This window comes from Taurulus bubalis, assembly GCF_910589615.1.
Source record: "Taurulus bubalis genome assembly, chromosome: 2".
In the NCBI taxonomy this organism is placed as follows: domain Eukaryota; kingdom Metazoa; phylum Chordata; class Actinopteri; order Perciformes; family Cottidae; genus Taurulus; species Taurulus bubalis.
In genome coordinates, this window is record NC_136590.1 from 16511813 (window position 1) to 16518954 (window position 7142).

Consider the following 7142-nt stretch of genomic DNA (forward strand, 5'->3'; position numbering starts at 1 on the left):
AATGAGAGCACGCACATACACACACACACACACACACACACACACACACACACACACACACACACACACACACACACACACACACACACACACACACAGTGCACCCTAAGAAAAACACAGACCCCAGTGTGCACTCGTGACCATGTAAATTGTCTGAATTAACTTATGTAATTGGTATTCATTAAAAGACACTTGCATGAGCAAAGGCTTTATCAAAGTAAGTTCATTAGAATACTAACATTGGAATTGTAGTTTGACTGAGCAGTAAGATAAGAGAGAGATAAAATAAGATAATTCTTTATTAGTCCTGCAGTGGGGAAATTACAGGATTACAGCAGCATTGCTCACAAGTAAATAAAAGATAAAAATATAATATGAATATAATTAATAAAAGTAATATAAATAAACAGTAATAAAAAAAAAGTAAAGTATGTAAAATGTAAAATTAGCCATCTGACGTATGGTTGCAGCTCTTCTTGCTATTTACACACACTATTCACTAAATATTACAATATATTCATATTTAACACAATGCATTTGCATTAAGATTGAATAGCCAATGTTTTTGTTCCATTGTCTTCTTGTTTAAATGGTGCGGTCAGTCTGTTTGTCCCGGAGGAGCTCATTTTATAATCGCCGTCAGGAGACACAAATGTGACCATGTCAGTGTGAGTGAGTGAGTGAGTGAGTGTGTGTTTTGTTGGGTGTACATTATTGTATACACTCTTAACACCCCTGCCTTTACAATAGTTAGACAGAATGTTATGTTGCTGATAAATTCCTCAAATCTGACTGTTCAGTCTCAGGTTGCTTAATATTTTCTCCACATACAGGATCCCAGAAACATTGCATATATATTTACATGATGGCCTGCACAAACACTGATTAGTAGACAGGACAAGAGAAGCAAGATGAGAGGAGACGACATCTAAATGTGTTAATGTTACTATTTTGATTGTTTTGTGGAATCTATGCCAAATTGTATTTCTCAAAACATTTCAAAAACATTTTCGTGAAGATCTTTTGTGAAAAAAATGGCATCAAAATCCTGGAACCCAAAAATATATATCTAGATAGAACTCCACCGTCCAGCAATAGAACAGAAGATTTGTTAAGAGTAAGACTTTAACAGTAACTAGATCAGGAGATCAGGTCATGGTGCAGTATGCAACATGAACTTTAAAAACCATGATCCTTGAGGATGCTGCTAACTCTCTGCATAACCTTTGATTTCATGCAGTGTTCGTGCACAAACACATTGAGAGTGTTAGTCACCTGTGAAAGTCGGAATGTACAATGATCACTCATGCAATGATAAAGAAATGCCAACGACTGCCTGAGTCACAGAGAGGCAATTGCACGCACTTTGGTTTGAGATGTAGCTGAAACAAAATAACAGCCCTCTGATATGTTCAGACAACATGTGATTCTTTCTCCACAGTGTTAGCATCATATTATTATTAAAGAGTTCATTTATAACGTAGAACATAAGGATTAGACAGCTACTGTAACTGATAGTGTTGATTTTTTTAAACTGCTATCCAGTAGTGTATAAAGTACCCAAAAGCCGTACTTGAGTAAAAGTAAAGATACCTTACTGGAAAATTACTCCAGTAAAAGTAAAAGTCACCTATTAAAATACTACTTGAGTAAAAGTCTTAAAGTATCAGATATTTTCTGTACTTAAGTATCAAAAGTATTTTTCTGATATGAAATGTACTTAAGTATTGAAAGTAAAAGTACAAGTACATGCTGTTAATAAAAAAGCAAAGGGTCAGAATTTTGAGAATTATTAAGTTTATTCTTTTAAGTGCTATGACCACCATGACCAAGGACCAGGAGTTGTGTTGAAAATAACTGGGTTGGCTGTGATCCATCCATATATATTATGTTCAACATAATATATTGTACCTACAGTAAGTATACTGTACTTTTGCATCTACTATGAACTTATCATCATCATTCTCCAAAAAGCAATATGTATATATATGTATATATATATATATATATATATAGATATATATATATACATATATATATATATATGTATATATATCTATCTATATCTATATATATAGATATATATCTATATATATAGATATATATATAGATATATAGATATAGATGTATATATATAGATATATAGATATAGATGTATATCTATATATAGATGTATATCTATATATATCTATATATATATATATATATATATATATATATATATATATATATATATATATATATATATATATATATATATATATTGTAGCCCTGCAGCATAGTTTGGATCAGAAAAAACTCCCCACAAAAAATAATAGATAGAAAAAATCTTCCACAAGGAAAAAAGGGAAGTAAGCCTCGGGAGAGCAACAGAGGAGGAAGCAATAGATGTCATGTGTACAGAATGAACAACGTAACAGAGTTAGCACATTCAATGAATAGGACAGAAATGATTCATATAATGATTAGTAGGCATGGACCATGGTCCACATAACCACGATCCATGTCAGCAGAAGGAGGGGAAAGAGGGGCATCAGCAAGGCCGCCATGGCAGGAGGTAGGAGGCAGGAGGCAGAAGGCAGGAGGCAGGAGGCAGGTGGCAGGAGGCAGGAGGCAGGAGGCAGGTGGCAAGAGGCAAGAGGCAGGTGGCAGGTGGCAGGTGGCAGGTGGCAGGTGGCAGGAGGCAGGAGGCAGGAGGCAGGAGACAGGACTGGCTCCGGACAGCCATGATCCATGGAAACTTGAAGCAACTTAATGCGCATTGAAGAGGCATTAATTCATCCAGAAGGAGCGAGGGAAGAGGAGCTCAGTGTATCCTAACATGTCCCGCAGCAGTGTAAGCCTATAGCAGCTCTTCTGAAAATATCTAGAGTTGAACTTTTTTTATGACTGATCCTCTCACAGTGGGATGTAAAGCTTCTTTTTAAGCTTTGATTTTGACTTTAGTAAGTGATTTACTACAACTCCCAGAAAGCCTTTGTTAGATGGCATTCTTTGGTTGGGTAATACTAATAATATGAGAGGGAGTGGAAAAACTAAATACAACCAAGAGATTGAACTTTTGTCAGAGCAAAAAATGTCCAAAGATATGTCTACCGATAATCATTCACTCTCAATGTACAGTAACATGCTGCAAGGCTGCTTTGCCTCTTCTACAGTGGTTGTGTGATTGATCTGAAGAGGGGACTCTCGAAAAAGAGGCGGACATTTATTGTTGATGTTTATTTAAGACTGCTGCCGTTAAAATCCATCGTTACACCGTTTGTCCGCAGATGAGAAAAGTTTCATAAAAAGGACCGACCTCAAACTGCCAAGTATGCCACTGATGTGAACATGTGTTTTAGGATTAATATTTTCCCATTAACACTTGTCAGTGGAAGCACACAAAGCCAAAGTATGAATATTCATAGATGCTATGAAATCATCAAATTAAATATTCAACACGTTCAGGATATTCAAAGTGTCTTCTAATGAAGGGGGCAACACTGCTCTAGTAAATCAGAGACCTGCAGGCACTTTGTGAATCTAGTTCAAGATGAACATTAATTCAACAGGATTATTTAGAATTCATGTCGTGACAACAGCGGCTCCGCGTGCAAACCGTACCAACACTCACACACCCTCATCGTTTTCCTGTTTCTATTCAATTTTACACAAAAACACACCATGCTTTACCGTTTAGACACCTTGACCTCCATTTCCCTGGGAGGGGGAAATAGAATTGCAACAGTGACATTTTCACTGGAGGCTTATCTTTTTTGTACTCACCATTTTAGAAAGTGAGAAAGCAATTTGTGCAGGTAAATATATGACAATTTCCCGCGCTATTGTACAGTACCACAAATCAAGATAGTACAGCAAATGCAAAGAAGTCAAAGCTTCTGTACACTCATATTGCAGACGCTCAATTTATTTTCTATGCTTTTTTGGTCACCTGTGTCAGAGCAGGAGACAAATGTCTCCATAAAGGGAGGTTCCTATATATATACATATATATATATATATATATATATATATATATATATATATATATATAAAAAGTTATTTATATATATATATATATATATATATATATATATATATATATATATATATAAAGTTAGATAGATAGATAGATAGATAGATAGATAGATAGATAGATAGATAGATAGATATATGAATTTAGTTATCTGCATCATCTCCACTATATGAGAAACACTTGCAAGTCAATTCCTGGGAACATTATTTATTTAAGATCTCGAGAGTTGAAATGTTACACACACACACACACCTCCTCATCCTCCAGTCATACAAAACATGTAAGTTTGAAAGTAAAAAAAAATCAAATTCTTTATTAAAAGGGCGCTCCACACATTGAACACATGAAGTTCAGTTTGGTCATCCTGAGGAGCAGGGAAAGTCGAATGAAATACACTATCTAGTTGCATTCTGGGAGATGTAGGATCCAGTGTTTTTGGAACTACTGTTGACCACTCTTTTTATAATCTGTCTCCCACAATTCCCCCATGACAGCATGCTGATGTTCAGCAGGTAAAATGTTTTCTAAGTTCACTATATAAGTGCTAAAACTTGCTAATTAGCACTGAACACAAAGTACCATGCGGCTGATAGAAATGTCATCAGTCCCAATGCGTCTAATAGCCCAGCTTGGTCAGTGCTCTGAGCTCTAAGTGGTCCAAGCTGCAAGCTATGGCACCCTGCATACGCTTGTTATAATCATAGTGCTTTTTCAAAATAAAAGGGGCAACCCATGCAGACACTAAACGCTGTCGCCACGTGTCGGTGTGTCACTGACAGATGTGCTATCAGATGCTCTGGGAGTGAGAGCGTGTCATGGAAATTCTGTCAAAGAAGCAAACAGTAAATAAATGCACAGACACTGATGCGTTTAAAGATTACTGATATTAATGTTAATCAATAATAGGGGTATGCTAATTGACATAGTTGACTAATTGATGCATAAGTAGACTCATTCAGGAAGGAAGTAATCATTGAAACTAAAAGAAAGGCATTCAATTATGATCAATTATGGGGTTTTGTATGATATGGCTAAAGAGATTCTGACTGGCTAAAAGGATGTACAATATTTTTCAGATAATCAAACAGCTTCAGCATCTTGTGCCCATTCCTGATGAATAAGCGTAGTCAAAGTCATTCATACCGACATACTGTACATATTTTCACACACTTGAAATGGTTATTCTAAGGATGACGGAAATCTGCAAAGGACCTAAATAACATCTTGCAGCTGCTTTCAGCTCGAGATGGTTTCCTGGTTTAATAACGGTCCAATCAATACTCACTGCTCCTCCTTACATAACATACATCTGTGTGGTTATGTACACTCGGAATTACACATCATAAAGAGTCTTATCAGCATAAAGTGGGGAAAAAATAGATAGACCTTTTCTGTTTCATTGACTCTTCCCTTCATCACCCCTACCTCCATGCCAACTCCAAATCATCCCTTCTTTCTGATTATCTCTCCCTTCCTTCCTCCACGCTGTACCTGTCGCCTCTCTGCTCCCTATAAGCATCCCCAAAATCTCTCTCTCCCTCTAAACCCACCTCTCTCCCCCTCCACTCTCTCTCTCTCTGTGAGTTTCTCCTCTCTCATCTTTGGTCCTCGGCCAATGGTTTCTCCTCCACCTCTCCCTCCCCCACTTCCTTCCTTTCTTTCCTTCTTTCTTTCTTTTCTCGTCAGGCCTCCTCCCCACTGCCCTACATTTACTCTCTTCTTTTCATTCTCTCTATTACACTTTCCCTCGCCCTGCCTCTCTTCCTCGCTGATATCCAGCATGCAATAGAGTGAAAATCAGAGGAAAGTGGAGGAAGCGATGAGTTTGCTATGGAATGACAAGACATAAAGGAGGGGATTTCGGGAGAGGCGATTAGCGGAAAGCTAAACAAAAAGCCCCTTGTCAATCTGGCTTATAATTCCATTAAAATTTGTAGTTTACTTTGAGAAAAGCTCTTATAATTGGCCTCAGCAGTGGCATCTGTTTGTTGTGTGTGTGTGTGTGTGTGTGTGTGTGTGTGTGTGTGTGTGTGTGTGTGTGTGTGTGTGTGTACGCGCCCGTGTGCGCCAGCCTCCTGGTTTTGGCATCACCTGCGCAGGTTGCGATTTAAACAAAAGAAGGTGGCAAAGCTGGAGTTGGACCCCGCTGACTCGTGAATCTTTCTGACGCACACACACACACACAAACACACACACACACACACTCATACGTGCCCATACTCAACACAGAAATCTGCAAACAAGTATGTTATCAAAGCCAAAGGGAGGGTAAGTCATGCTAAAAGATCGGAGAAGAAAGGATGGTGTGGAAGTGGAAGATGAGGGATTGGGAGGTGGGGGAGAGAGTGAATGATGATGACGCGTGTGTGTGCGTGTGTGTGTGTGTGTGTGTGTGTGTGTAGTGAAAGGAGATGCAGGAAACAGGCGGTACGGGCAGAGCAATAAGTAGATGATGAGCAAGAGTGACCGCAGCAGCTGTTGACTGTCCTCCGCCACCGCAACCACATTCAACTTCACACACACACACACACACACACACACACACACACACACACACACACACACACACACACACACACACACACACACACACACACACACACACACACACACAAACATTTTCATGACCTTTGGGGACATTTCATTGACTTACATTTATTTCCTTGAGACCAACTTTAACCCAACTTTAAGTCTTTACCCTAAAATGTAACGATATACGTTATTTTGTATTTGCATTTGTCCCCAAAAAGCAAGGCGAGTGCCCACAATGTGACTGTGTCATCCGATTTAACAACACGGGTGGGGACATAAATCTCTCTCCCACACACATGCAATCAGACAGGGATGGAAACAAAAAAAAATAGTGTCACTAATCACTCAGTTACATTATGCATTAACCCCCCCTTCCTCCCTCCCCCCCCAATCACACTCCTCCCCGTTTTTTTGCCTCTGGGGATGATGGGAGATGCAGCTGGAATATAACCCCCCCTCATTCTCTCTCTATTTCTCTCTCTCACACACTCCCCCCTCCCTCTCTCTCCCTCTCTCTCTCTCCATCTCTCTCGCTCTCTCTCTCTCTCCCCTGTCTGGCACTGAGGAGAGGTAAACAGAGGAAGAGATCTCA